The following is a 14,971-nucleotide window of genomic DNA, read 5'->3' on the forward strand; positions in this document are numbered from 1 at the left end:
TCTAGTTCTGTTCTAGTTCTGTTCTAGTTCTGTTCTAGTTCTGTTCTAGTTCTGTTCTAGTTCTTTTCTAGTTCTGTTCTAGTTCTGTTTTAGTTCTGTTCTAGTTCTAGTTCTGTTATAGTTCCGTTCTAGTTCTGTTCTAGTTATGTTCTAGTTCTGCTATAGTTCAGTTCTAATTCTGCTTTAGTTCTCCTCTAGTTCTGTTCTAGTTCTGCTTAAAATTCTGTTCTGTCGGTTCAGTTTAGTTCCAGTTCAATTTTAGTCTAAAATTCCGAATTATTTTTTAAAAGTTCTTTTAGGTTAAAATTGTCATATTTGCTTTAGAGAGCATATTTATTTTTGATATATAAAGAGTATTCAAAATGTTTAGTTAACCGGTTCCGTAGAGAGCACTTTTATCCCAAAAATAATCTCTGAGTAATTTATACTTTTTGCAACAACAAAACCGGCCTTTTAAAAGACCAACCCACATTTGCAAAATGTCTTTAATAAAATAATAGAGAAGAGAGAACAGGAACTATTAGATGAAAGAGAATTAACAAGAGAACTCAGCTGTTTTAAATAATCAATTAACAGCTGATATTAAGGGTTGTGTTGAGGACTCTCTATGAATATAAGTTTAGCACTCCTTCTCTCTCCCTCTCTCTCTCTCTCTCTGAATTTTTGATGTAACTGTCATTTATAACTTTGCAAGTCATTGTTTCCTATATATATAACATTATAAAAACCCTGACCATCTGTTTGTGTTTCAGTTTGTGTAACAAATATTGATTTTTCTTTAAAAACAGCTGATTTCTTGGAGATATAGAAATAAAGAGCGAAAGAGATTATTGTTGAAAACACATGCAAACACCTGCTAGTACTTATTTTTGCAATGAAAAGGGAAGGTATGGTAAATGTCTAGTGAATGGAAGCAGGCGAAAAAAAGCTTACTTTTGCACTATATGAATTCATGTAATTCCTTTACATGAAGTAATATTAAGAATATTACAAAATTTCACAGCTGGCAGAAAAGTACTATAAAAGTAAAAAGGACTACAAAAAAAAGAGGAGTTGGGGTTAAAAGCCGCTTTAGGTTAGGAGTGTTTTCGTCTTTTGACAGATTTTTTTTCAGCCACCCAAAAGGAGTATACTGAAACTTAATACATATATGTAAAAGAATGAAAAAAGACTACAAGTAAAAAGGGATTTTGTGAAAATTTGTTTTATACTATATATTGAAATGAAAAATTATTTGGCCTATATAGAGAATATTTTTTTAAATTTTAAAATTATTAAAAAAATTGTTAACATATTTACCTTTTTAAGCTTATTTTTGTTGTTTATATTAATTAATTTTTATTGAATATTTTAAGTTTTTCTAGTTGCAATATTGATTTTTATACTTAATAAGTTTTACAATGGATGGAGAAGAAAAAAGCATTTGTTTTACTTGTATTTTTTTCAAATTTATTTGTTTTATAATTATTAAGCTATACGTATATTTAGCGTTTTTTTTTTAGGCAATTAATTTTTTTACTAATTAATATAATTTATATGAGGTCTTAAGCTCTAAACACAAAAAATGGACTTTTCTTTATATATAATTTAAGTTAAATATTTAAAGTTTTTTTATGCTAAAGTTTTTTCACAAATTTTTGTATTTTAAATTTCTTTTTAAGTTCTTTTCCAACTTTGCAGAAAATTTTCTTAAATTGTAGTTTTCGTTTTTTAAGGTTTTTTTGTTTGTTCTTTACTTGAAACCGAAATAAACTTTAGACGGATATTGATTTTTTCATGAAATTCTTCAAAAAGGTTTGATCATAACAGGCTTATACTGGCTTCAAATTAAATTCAAAGTCCTTTGGGAAAATATTTTCTTAAACACTTTTTTCTTAAAATTTTTTTTAAATTTTTCATTATAATTTTTCGGGTTCGTTTTTTAAACAATTTTTTTCTTCTTATTTTTCTTAAACTCAATAGTTGGACAACATGCGTTTTTTTGCTTTTTTAACCGGCTTTAAATGGTTGGTTTTATCTTTTTGGGTTCTGCCTTTGTAAGCTCACAGTTCGCTTAATACTGAAATTTTGAAAATAGCTTTTGGCATTTACTACCAGGTCGAAGCTTTTATTAAAAAATCGTTCTTCCTTTTCTTAACCTTACTTGAGTTTTCTACTGCAGTGCTCTTATCACACATGTGACTGGTTTTATCTCATTTTAAAATTCTCTGCGCAAAATCATTAAAATTTAAGAGTTTAGTTTTGGTTTAATGTTTCGAAAATCATTTGTTTTGACAGCTGTTAATTGTGGCCAGCTGTTTTACTAAAAGAAATGAACCAAAACTTTCTTGGAATCAAAAACCAGTTCTAGTTCAGTTCTAGTTCAGTTCTAGTTCAGTTCTAGTTCAGTTCTAGTTCAGTTCTAGTTCAGTTCTAGTTCAGTTCTAGTTCAGTTCTAGTTCAGTTCTAGTTCAGTTCTAGTTCAGTTCTAGTTCAGTTCTAGTTCAGTTCTAGTTCAGTTCTAGTTCAGTTCTAGTTCAGTTCTAATTCAAAATTTCCAAAATCAATAAACTAAAAGTTCAAATTTAAAATCCCATAATCACATTTAAAATTTATTTCACTTCTACATAAATACCATTAATTTTCATTTGCCCTTAAATTGATTTTTATTATTCCTTACAAATATGCCATGACTTTTTGCACAAATCCAACAGCTACAAACTACTCAAATAAATCATTTTCAATTTGGCTTTTTTGCGTTTTTGCTATTTTCAAAATCGTCATCTTTTTTTTGGTAAAATTTATAACAACACCTTATTGATCGCTCTTTTTACACGTGTTTTTTCTGCATATTCTCTAGTAATTCAATCAAATATTATAGCATACTTATAAATACAATGTATACTAATGCACTTAAAGTGCCTACTTTAAGGAGCTAAATAGCAAATTTTGTTTAATAATACCTGGCAAAGAAATATAAATCAAATTGAAAAGGAACAACAGAAACAAAAAAACAAGAAATGAAATAAAACACGCTAGTATCTCCAACTACAAAGTACACAACAAAATTATTGCAAAATGTTAAACGTTTGTTTATTTAACTATATGACATTTAAGCTGGAATAAGCCTAAAAGTTGGGCTACAAAAAAAATTTTAATATTATAATATAAAGCTTTTTATGCAAAATACTGTGCAAAATCTGTATGGTAATTAAGTGTTTAGTATAATAGGCTAAAAATATGTATTTAGCGGATAGGTAGTTGCTTGGTTAGCGGTTGGTGTTTGTTAAACTCTAGGGGGAAGTATTTGTATTTGGTTTGTGTTGTGTGATTTTAGGCGTTAATCGTTTAATACTAGTTTTTTGCGCTAGTGGAGGTTAAAAAAGGAAAATCTATTATTTCGCAGTTTTAGTAAGGAAATTAACTTGCAAATTCAAAAATAGTTTTGAATTAGAACCGAACAAGAACTATATAATACATTAGAACTGAACTAGAACCGAACTAGAACTGAACTAGAACTGAACTAGAACTGAACTAGAACTGAACTAGAACTGAACTAGAACTGAACTAGAACTGAACTAGAACTGAACTAGAACTGAACTAGAACTGAACTAGAACTGAACTAGAACTGAACTAGAACTGAACTAGAACTGAACTAGAACTGAACTAGAAACTGAACTAGAACTGAACTAGAACTGAACTAGAACTGAACTAGAACTGAACTAGAAATGAACTAGAACTGAACTAGAACTGAACTAGAACTGAACTAGAACTGAACTAGAACTGAACTAGAACTGAACTAGAACTGAACTAGAACTGAACTAGAACTGAACTAGAACTGAACTAGAACTGAACTAGAACTGAACTAGAACTGAACTAGAACTGAACTAGAACTGAACAAGAACTGAACAAGAACTGAACTAGAACTGAACTAGAACTGAACTAGAACTGAACTAGAACTGAACTAGAACTGAACTAGAACTGAACTAGAACTGAACTAGAACTGAACTAGAACTGAACTAGAACTGAACTAGAACTGAACTAGAACTGAACTAGAACTGAACTAGAACTGAACTAGAACTGAACTAGAACTGAACTAGAACTGAACTAGAACTGAACTAGAACTGAACTAGAACTGAACTAGAACTGAACTAGAATGAACTAGAACTGAACTAGAACTGAACTAGAACTGAACTAGAACTGAACTAGAACTGAACTAGAACTGAACTAGAACTGAACTAGAACTGAACTAGAACTGAACTAGAACTGAACTAGAACTGAACTAGAACTGAACTAGAACTGAACTAGAACTGAACTAGAAACTGAACAAGAACTGAACTAGAACTGAACTAGAACTGAACTAGAACTGAACTAGAACTGAACTAGAACTGAACTAGAACTGAACTAGAACTGAACTAGAACTGAACTAGAACTGAACTAGAACTGAACTAGAACTGAACTAGAACTAAACTAGAACTGAACTAGAACTGAACTAGAACTGAACTAGAACTGAACTAGAACTGAACTAGAAACTGAACTAGAACTGAACTAGAACTGAACTAGAACTGAACTAGAACTGAACTAGAACTGAACTAGAACTGAACTAGAACTGAACTAGAACTGAACTAGAACTGAACTAGAACTGAACTAGAACTGAACTAGAACTGAACTAGAACTGAACTAGAACTGAACTAGAACTGAACTAGAACTGAACTAGAACTGAACTAGAACTTAAATAGAACTGAACTAGAACTGAACTAGAACTGAACTAGAACTGAACTAGAACTGAAATAGAACTGAACTAGAACTGAACTAGAACTGAACTAGAACTGAACTAGAACTGAACTAGAACTGAACTAGAACTGAACTAGAACTGAACTAGAACTGAACTAGAACTGAACTAGAACTGAACTAGAACTGAACTAGAACTGGTTTTTGATTCCAAGAAAGTTTTGGTTCATTTCTTTTAGTAAACAGCTGGCCACAATTAACAGCTGTCAAAACAAATGATTTTCGAAACATTAAACCAAAACTAAACTCTTAAATTTTAATGATTTTGCGCAGAGAATTTTAAAATGAGATAAAACCAGTCACATGTGTGATAAGAGCACTGCAGTAGAAAACTCAAGTAAGGTTAAGAAAAGGAAGAACGATTTTTTAATAAAAGCTTCGACCTGGTAGTAAATGCCAAAGCTATTTTCAAAATTTCAGTATTAAGCGAACTGTGAGCTTACAAAGGCAGAACCAAAAAGATAAAACCAACCATTTAAAGCCGGTTAAAAAAGCAAAAAACGCATGTTGTCCAACTATTGAGTTTAAGAAAAATAAGAAGAAAAAATTGTTTAAAAAACGAACCCGAAAAATTATAATGAAAAATTTAAAAAAAATTTTAAGAAAAAAGTGTTTAGAAAATATTTTCCCAAAGGACTTTGAATTTAATTTGAAGCCAGTATAAGCCTGTTATGATCAAACCTTTTTGAAGAATTTCATGAAAAAATCAATATCCGTCTAAGTTTATTTCGGTTTCAAGTAAAGAACAACAAAAAAACCTTAAAAAACGAAAACTACAATTTAAGAAAATTTTCTGCAAAGTTGGAAAAGAACTTAAAAAGAAATTTAAAATACAAAAATTTGTGAAAAAACTTTAGCATAAAAAAACTTTAAATATTTAACTTAAATTATATATAAAGAAAAGTCCATTTTTTGTGTTTAGAGCTTAAGACCTCATATAAATTATATTAATTAGTAAAAAAATTAATTGCCTAAAAAAAAAACGCTAAATATACGTATAGCTTAATAATTATAAAACAAATAAATTTGAAAAAATACAAGTAAAACAAATGCTTTTTTCTTCTCCATCCTGTAAAACTTATTAAGTATAAAAATCAATATTGCAACTAGAAAAACTTAAAATATTCAATAAAAATTAATTAATATAAACAACAAAAATAAGCTTAAAAAAGGTAAATATGTTAACAATTTTTTTAATAATTTTAAAATTTAAAAAAAATTTCTATATATAGGCCAAATAATTTTTCATTTCAATATATAGTATAAAACAAATTTTCACAAAATCCCTTTTTACTTGTAGTCTTTTTTCATTCTTTTACATATATGTATTAAGTTTCAGTATACTCCTTTTGGGTGGCTGAAAAAAAATCTGTCAAAAGACGAAAACACTCCTAACCTAAAGCGGCTTTTAACCCCAACTCCTCTTTTTTTTGTAGTCCTTTTTACTTTTATAGTACTTTTCTGCCAGCTGTGAAATTTTGTAATATTCTTAATATTACTTCATGTAAAGGAATTACATGAATTCATATAGTGCAAAAGTAAGCTTTTTTTCGCCTGCTTCCATTCACTAGACATTTACCATACCTTCCCTTTTCATTGCAAAAATAAGTACTAGCAGGTGTTTGCATGTGTTTTCAACAATAATCTCTTTCGCTCTTTATTTCTATATCTCCAAGAAATCAGCTGTTTTTAAAGAAAAATCAATATTTGTTACACAAACTGAAACACAAACAGATGGTCAGGGTTTTTATAATGTTATATATATAGGAAACAATGACTTGCAAAGTTTATAAATGACAGTTACATCAAAAATTCAGAGAGAGAGAGAGAGAGGGAGAGAGAAGGAGTGCTAAACTTATATTCATAGAGAGTCCTCAACACAACCCTTAATATCAGCTGTTAATTGATTATTTAAAACAGCTGAGTTCTCTTGTTAATTCTCTTTCATCTAATAGTTCCTGTTCTCTTTCTCTATATTTTATTAAAGACATTTTGCAAATGTGGGTTGGTCTTTTAAAAGGCCGGTTTTGTTGTTGCAAAAAGTATAAATTACTCAGAGATTATTTTTGGATAAAAGTGCTCTCTACGGAACCGGTTAACTAAACATTTTGAATACTCTTTATATATCAAAAATAAATATGCTCTCTAAAGCAAATATGACAATTTTAACCTAAAAGAACTTTTAAAAAATAATTCGGAATTTTAGACTAAAATTGAACTGGAACTAAACTGAACCGACAGAACAGAATTTTAAGCAGAACTAGAACAGAACTAGAGGAGAACTAAAGCAGAATTAGAACTGAACTATAGCAGAACTAGAACATAACTAGAACAGAACTAGAACGGAACTATAACAGAACTAGAACTAGAACAGAACTAAAACAGAACTAGAACAGAACTAGAAAAGAACTAGAACAGAACTAGAACAGAACTAGAACAGAACTAGAACAGAACTAGAACAGAACTAGAACAGAACTAGAACAGAACTAGAACAGAACTAGAACAGAACTAGAACAGAACTAGAACAGAACTAGAACAGAACTAGAACAGAACTAGAACAGAACTAGAACTAGAACAGAACTAGAACAGAACTAGAACAGAACTAGAACAGAACTAGAACAGAACTAGAACAGAACTAGAACAGAACTAGAACAGAACTAGAACAGAACTAGAACAGAACTAGAACAGAACTAGAACAGAACTAGAACAGAACTAGAACAGAACTAGAACAGAACTAGAACAGAACTAGAACAGAACTAGAACAGAACTAGAACAGAACTAGAACAGAACTAGAACAGAACTAGAACAGAACTAGAACAGAACTAGAACAGAACTAGAACAGAACTAGAACAGAACTAGAACAGAACTAGAACAGAACTAGAACAGAACTAGAAACAGAACTAGAACAGAACTAGAACAGAACTAGAACAGAACTAGAACAGAACTAGAACAGAACTAGAACAGAACTAGAACAGAACTAGAACAGAACTAGAACAGAACTAGAACATTAATAGAACAGAACTAGAACGGAACTATAACAGAACTAGAACTAGAACAGAATTAGAACGGAACTATAACAGAACTAGAACAGAACTAGAACAGAACTAGAACAGAACTAGAACAGAACTAGAACAGAACTAGAACAGAACTAGAAGAGAACTAGAACAGAACTAGAACAGAACTAGAACAGAACTAAAACAGAACTAGAACAGAACTAGAACAGAACTAGAACAGAACTAGAACAGAACTAGAACAGAACTAGAACAGAACTAGAACAGAACTAGAACAGAACTAGAACAGAACTAGAACAGAACTAGAACAGAACTAGAACAGAACTAGAACAGAACTAGAACAGAACTAGAACAGAACTAGAACAGAACAGAACTAGAACAGAGCTAGAACAGAGCTAGAACAGAGCTAGAACAGAACTAGAACAGAACTAGAACAGAACAGAACTAGAACAGAGCTAGAACAGAACTAGAACTGAGCAGAAATAGCACAGAACTTGCTTTATTTTAATTTCCAAACGATGATCTTTTTCAGTTTTTATTGAACATAAACAGTTAAAATTATTTCTTTCACTCATAATCTAATGCACACTCTTCCAAATTAGTGAACAATTTATGGAGCTTAAAACACCCTACTAACACCCTGGTTTTTATATCCTGTTTCGAAATTAGTGTTTGTTATGTATGTGTGTGTGTGTAATTTGAATCGAAACAATTCATTGCACTTTACAAACGATTGATGACGTTATTTTTGTTGAATTATTGAATTAAGGGTTGGTTGGTTTAAATACATTGCAACGTTTAGTTGCATGTTTAAATTGTTTTTAGTTGGAGGGTGCGTTTGGCTTTTGATATGTATACATTTGTACGTATGTGCTTCACATTACGTATTACGACTATTTTGGATTTATGGTCTTGGCCATTATTGCTTTCTATGTTTTTTTTTTGTTGAATTTTATTCATTTTCATTTTGCTTGGTATTGTGTCATTATAAATAGTAGCTGTTTTGTACTGAAAAATAAAATCCATTGAAACTATAAAAACACTTTGAAAATTTAATGAGTTTAGGCGGCGTTGGTGGGTGCTGGACAATTTTCAATGTAAATTACAAACAGAAAAAAGGAAACTAGAGAGACTCATTGTTTTTTTTTTTTGTTTGAAAAAAAGCGTGCCCAACATGTGACACAAAGATAAACAATTTAATACAAATGAAAATTGCAGACAAACGGCGGCTGGCATTATGAATTTATCACAATGTTTTTGTATGAAAAGAAAGAAATTAAAAATTTTCTGTTTTAAAAACTAGAAAGAATAAATAAAACATTATGTTTCTTTTATAAATATTCATGTTCTATTAACCATGATTAGCTTGATTTTCAAAGATAGGATTCAAAATAAAAGGCTTGAAAAATTTTTAAGAAATTGCCTGAAATCATTGAATTTGAATAAAAATATTTGAATCATTTTGTTTAAAAACTAAGTGATTAACATTTGGAAAAAACTAAATTTATATTTTTTTCTATGTCAATTTTTAGTTTTTTCCTCCTATCTTTACTTTTAAGATCACAAAAATTCTTCAAAGAATATTTTATGAAAGCCAACATCATACTTAATAAATCAAAATATATTTCAATCAATTATCTGATTTCAATGAATTTTAACAAATTTTCAAAATTCGTAAATTTTGAAAAAAAAATTCAATAATTATTTTTCTTATAAACGATTTTTTTCTAAAAAGAAATTCTTACATATTTTTGAGCAAATAAATCACTTTTTTAGAAAGATAAGACTTCAATATTAACTAATTCCTAAATTTTGAACAAATTTTGTTAAACAGCCTACTTTCAGCATTTTTAGAAAATGATATTATTAATAAAAAATTATGTGTAATTTAGAGTTTTCTGGTATTTTTGCTCATTACTTTGTTATAAATAAAAGAAAAATATTTATAAAAATATTTTATAAAAACCTGCACCTTATTTCATAAATTAAAGGAAATTTTGAACAATTTTCTTATGCCCTTAAATTTTGAAAAATTTTCAAAGTTTATAAATTTTGAAAAAATTATTACAAAAAATTCAAAATATTTTTTAAGAAAAAACTCTATTCAAAAATGATTTTCACGAAAATTTTATTAGAAAATAGATAAGTGTTAAAGCATATTGTGAAAGAAAAAGCTAAACTTTTAATAAGTTATAATATATTATACCGATTTTCTTTAATACCCTACTTTCAGCAATGTTAGAAAATTATAACATTTTGAAAAATTTTTTAATTCACTTAAATGTTTATAAAGATTTCTTACATTAAAGTTTTACAATTATATATATTTTTATAAAGTAAACACAATTTCCTTTCCAATGATATACCATATGGCTAACTTTTCTTTGAAAATTTTTCCAAAAAATGTTTGTCACTTTAGGGATTAAAAAATTCTTTAATTTTCGTTTATTTTAGAAAAATTTAATTCTAAAATTTGTTTTAAAATTAAAAGTTTTATTAAATTATTAAATTTATTAATAGATTTTTTAAAAGTTCAAGTGAATAGATTTCCCTTGGTATATAATATGTCTAACTTTTTACGCCGAAGTTTAAGGAAATATCTGTAAACTACAGATTAAACTTAAAGATTTTTTTCATTAAATTATTTGACTAATTTAATCATATGTTGTCACCCATAATGATTACGGTAACTTAGAACTCTTTTTTTCTAACGTTTTACTACTTCTTACTATAACTTCTTGTAATTTGTCTTCGTCTAAGACTTAAAATGCATTTCTTTTCTTTTAAAATATTTTTGTTTTTTTTTTTTCTTTCTACTTCCAATAAATTTTCTTGGAAGTTTGCCGATTTCCCGAGAAAACCTGGAAATTGCGTAATTTTTCTAACATTTCCAAAAGTTCGTTTTTATAAAGCTAAGTTGTAGTAGTTGTTGCATTACAAAACGTTGCAAATCGTATTTCTCTCACGCTTTCGCTCTTTATGCATAGAAATCCTGTGTTGTGTTTCGTTAGTAAGGAAATCAGTTGTTCTGCAGACGTTGAAAGTTTAACTTGGTCGTTAAATATTGTAAAACGGATTTAAAAGCGTTGTATTCCAAAAAGGAATTTTAAAAAATACCTTATAAATTGTAGATTTTTATAAAAAAAATTGTTGAACATTTAAAAAAAAAATTGTTTAAAAAAATTCAAATATTTTAAAAGTTTTCTAAAGTATTTTAAACGAATTTATTAACCTTTTTAAAGGACTTTTTAAGTGAAATTAAGGACATTTAAAAAACTGTTGTTAAATTTAATTAACTGTTAAGAGAAAATACTGTTAAAAAGGTAAAAATTCAAAAAAGTTATTGTTTAGTTAAGAAATTAAAAATAGTCTAATTGCAAAAGAAAATTATAAAGAAAACATAATGTTTCTCAAGTGTACGATTGGCTTCAAAATAAATATGTTTGGTAATTAAAGGTAACAAAACCGAGAAATAAATAAGCTTGAAAAATACCAAGCCAGTGAGTTAATTACATAAGTAGAGCCAATTTTTTTTTAATTTTTTTTCTCTAGTCTTTTTTAGTATTTTTCTTATAACTTTAGTTTTAAGATAATAAAAATTCTTTCAAAAATATTTTATAAAAGCCCACACCTTAGTTGTAAAATCAAAGCAAATTTCAAACAATTATCTTACTTGGTTTAATTTTAACAAATTTTCAAAATTCAAAAATTTTCAACAAAAATTTTAGAATTTTTTTCTAAATAAAAATGAAATTATTTTCAGTAAGATTTTGTAAGCAAGTAAACGGCTGGTTTAGCACATTACGAAAAGAAAAGAAATATTTAATTAGAAAATGTATTAACAATTTGTTGAACACCCTACTTTCAGCATTGTTAGAAAATGGAATTTTTGATATGTTGACTATTTTAAAGTTAAACTAAAATTTTTGCGCAGAATTTTGTAAATTCTTGAAGCCCTAAACTTAATCTTGATTAGACTTAAGCTTTCAAATATAAAATTTTAATTTTTATTATTTGAAATAACGAGTGTCTTGTAAAAGTTCAAAGTTTAAAAAAATAAACATTCAGGAATTTTAAGCAGATAGTTTTAAAAACATTATTTTATTAAATTTATTAGCAATTCCCTTTTTTTTGGTCTAAGAAGTAATGAGACCATTTTGAAATGTAATTTTAATTAAAAACAAATCTTTAAAATTTTTTAAATATTTTAATAATTTTTCATTTAAATAAGAAATTTTGAAAAGAAAACTTACCATGTTATTCAAGCAGAAGAGACATTTCCGGAATCTGTAAAAGAAAACAAAAATCGAAATCAAAATTTGGTCAAAATTGCTTGGAAATCGTAAATTTTATTGCTAAAAATTGTCTTTCTTTTTGTCCTAAATACAAGTCTTTAAGATGGTAAAGTTTTTAATTTAAGTTTGTTTTACGAGCAACTTAAATTGTTTGTTTAATAGTTTGTTTAACCGCAATTACAATTGCCCTGAAAAAAATTGCTGCAAATGTAAAATGATAAACATTTGTTATATCAACTAGATTAAAACGATTGAAGTAACCAACGTTTTTATTTATATGGAATAACTTGATGTTGAATGAAAAAACTAAAGTTAAAATTAAATTTTTAAAGCAATTTTTATTGCAGCAACTTTGTGAACAAGGTGCTTTAAAGCGTCAACTTTAAGGCAGCTTTTGTTGCAGCAACTTATAATGCTAAACAATTTAAGCCAGCAACTATTATTGTAACAATTTTTGTTAGGTTGACATTTGTTTTAGTATTTTGTGTGGCTTTTTGCTTTAAAGCAATCTGTGTAGCCTCAATTTTAAGACAGCTTTTGTTGCGGCAACTTAAAATGCTAAACGTTTTAAGGCAGCAACTATTATTGAAACTACTTTTGTCAAGTTTGTATTTGCTTTATCAACTTTTGTGGTGTTTTGCTTTAAAGTAGTCTGGCCTCATCTTTAAAGCAGCATTTGTTAGAGCAACTTAATTTGCTCACACTTTTAAGGCAATCTTTATTGAAGCAACATCAATTAAAACAATTTTTGCTAAGTTAACACTTACTGCAGAGCAATGTTTGTTGAACCAGCATTAAAGCAATTTGCAGGGACTCCACTTTAAAGCAACTTTTGTTGCGGCAACTTATATTGCTGTAATTGCAATTGTGGCAACTTTTGTTGCAGCAACTCTAGTTGCCTTTTCTTTTTATTTAATTTATTTAGTTGTAGTTGCTGCAATTATAATTGTAGCAACTTTTATTGCAGCAACTTTAGTTGTCTTTTCTTTTAATTTTTAATTATTTAGTATTAGCGGTTGTTTCTTATCTTCTTGCTGCTTTTTGGCTAAAATTTCATTGATTTTGTTTTCCTCAAAAGCAGCCTTAAGCCGGTTTGATTGAAGATTGTCGAACAATTATTATGCTCCAATTGCAGCAAATGCCGCAATAGTTAAAGAAAAACTAAGAAAATTTCGTAATTTTTTTATAATAAATTTTCTAATAAAATCGTCAACTTTCGTTTGCTTTAGACTTAAACGAAGTTATAGCCAAAGGAGTTGTATAATAACTGGAAAAACAAACTCACCCTGTTCATAGGCATGTGTGTAATAGATGACTCTTTCGTAAAAGCAATATCCTTTCATGTCTACTATTTGGCTCCATTTAGGCGGCTAACGTTTGGGTTTTTGTTAGATTTAAATACTTTGATGTTGTTGTACAAAAAGAAATAAAAAATGACAACAAAAAAAGCTTATTTGTAAAAGCAGCTGTTGTTTCTTTTTTTTTTTGCTTTCTTGATTTTTTAGCCTTTTTTGCTAAAAACAACAAACATTTATTTATTATTTTTGGCTTTAAGCCAAAACACGAACATTTTTTTGGTCGTGTTTTACAAATAAAAACAATAACACGAACTGGCTATAGCATGCTGTGGAAATGTAATTCCCATATTGGAATAAATATTTCGTTTGCTTTGCTTTTGTCTTGGAAGTAGAACGAGGCTTAAACGAATAAACGAACGTAATAAAAACGAAAGAAAGGAAGTAAAGAAAACAGGATAAAACTTATGAGACTAGAGCAAACATTAACAACTGTTCGAAAATGAAAATTCAGTCTTCGTCGAGCTTTCAAAACGTGTGCAACTAAATTAAACAGAAAATAAAGAAAGTAATACAAATTTCAAAGAAATAGCAGTGTTTGAAATATACAAGATATAATAAAAGGAATTTTGAAAAAAATGGTAAAAGCTGAATTTAAGAATAAATTAATAATTATTAAAGAATAAAATTTCAACAAATAAACGAATCATTAACAAAATTTAAAGGATTTAAGTTAAGAAATTGACAAAACAATTAAATTTAACAGATTGTGAAAAAGTTTAATTTTCTAAAAAAAAAATTGGGAAAAGCAGGATCATTTTTCCAGCAAAGTTTATAAAATAAAAAAAATATTATTAATTTTATTTTAATTTAAAAATTTTTTAAAATATGTGAAAATTTATCATATTCAATAAAAATTTATAAAAAAAATGTGAAAGAATAAATTTTTTTAAAGAACTTTGAACTGTTTACCTTAGAAACAAGCTAAGTTAAAGAAATTAAAAATATATATAAAACTATCACTAATTTGGAAAATATGTATAAATTTAAAAGAAAGTGCTATTTTCAAATGAAAAAAAAAATTCTGTTTCAGTTTAGTTCTAGTTTAGTTCTAGTTTAGTTCTAGTTTAGTTCTAGTTCAGTTCTAGTTCAGTTCTAGTTCAGTTTTACTTAGTTTAGTTCTAGTTTAGTTCAGTTCTAGTTTAGTTCTAAGTTCAGTTCTAGTTCAGTTCTAGTTCAGTTCCAGTTCAGTTCTAGTTCAGTTCTAGTTCAGTTCTGGTTCAGTTCTAGTTCAGTTCTAGTTCAGTTCTAGTTTAGTTCTAAGTTCAGTTCTAGTTCAGTTCTAGTTCAGTTCTAGTTCAGTTCTAGTTCAGTTCTAGTTCAGTTCTAGTTCTGTTCTAGTTATGTTCTAGTTCTGTTCTAGTTCTGTTCTAGTTCATTTCTAGTTCTGTTCTAGTTCTGTTCTAGTTCTGTTCTAGTTCTGTTCTAGTTATGTTCTAGTTCTGTTCTAGTTCTGTTCTAGTTCTGTTCAAGTTCTGTTCTAGTTCTGTTCAAGTTCTGTTCTAGTTCTGTTCTAGTTCTGTTCTAGTTCTGTTCTAGT

At 28.0% G+C, this 14,971-nt stretch overlaps 1 protein-coding gene across 1 annotated transcript in view; it reads right to left on the bottom strand.

Annotated features, from left to right (window-relative positions):
- LOC111679266 (thyroid adenoma-associated protein homolog) overlaps positions 1–14,971 on the bottom strand; it is a 171,394-nt gene that overhangs the window by 26,483 nt on the left and 129,940 nt on the right. The window contains exon 13 of the mRNA XM_046947588.1: positions 12,035–12,068. The gene's annotated coding sequence lies outside the window, so the exon portion shown is untranslated. The remainder of the gene's footprint in view (positions 1–12,034; positions 12,069–14,971) is intronic.

The sequence above is a fragment of the Lucilia cuprina genome, chromosome 3, assembly GCF_022045245.1.
Source record: "Lucilia cuprina isolate Lc7/37 chromosome 3, ASM2204524v1, whole genome shotgun sequence".
Classification (NCBI taxonomy): Eukaryota; Metazoa; Arthropoda; class Insecta; order Diptera; family Calliphoridae; genus Lucilia; species Lucilia cuprina.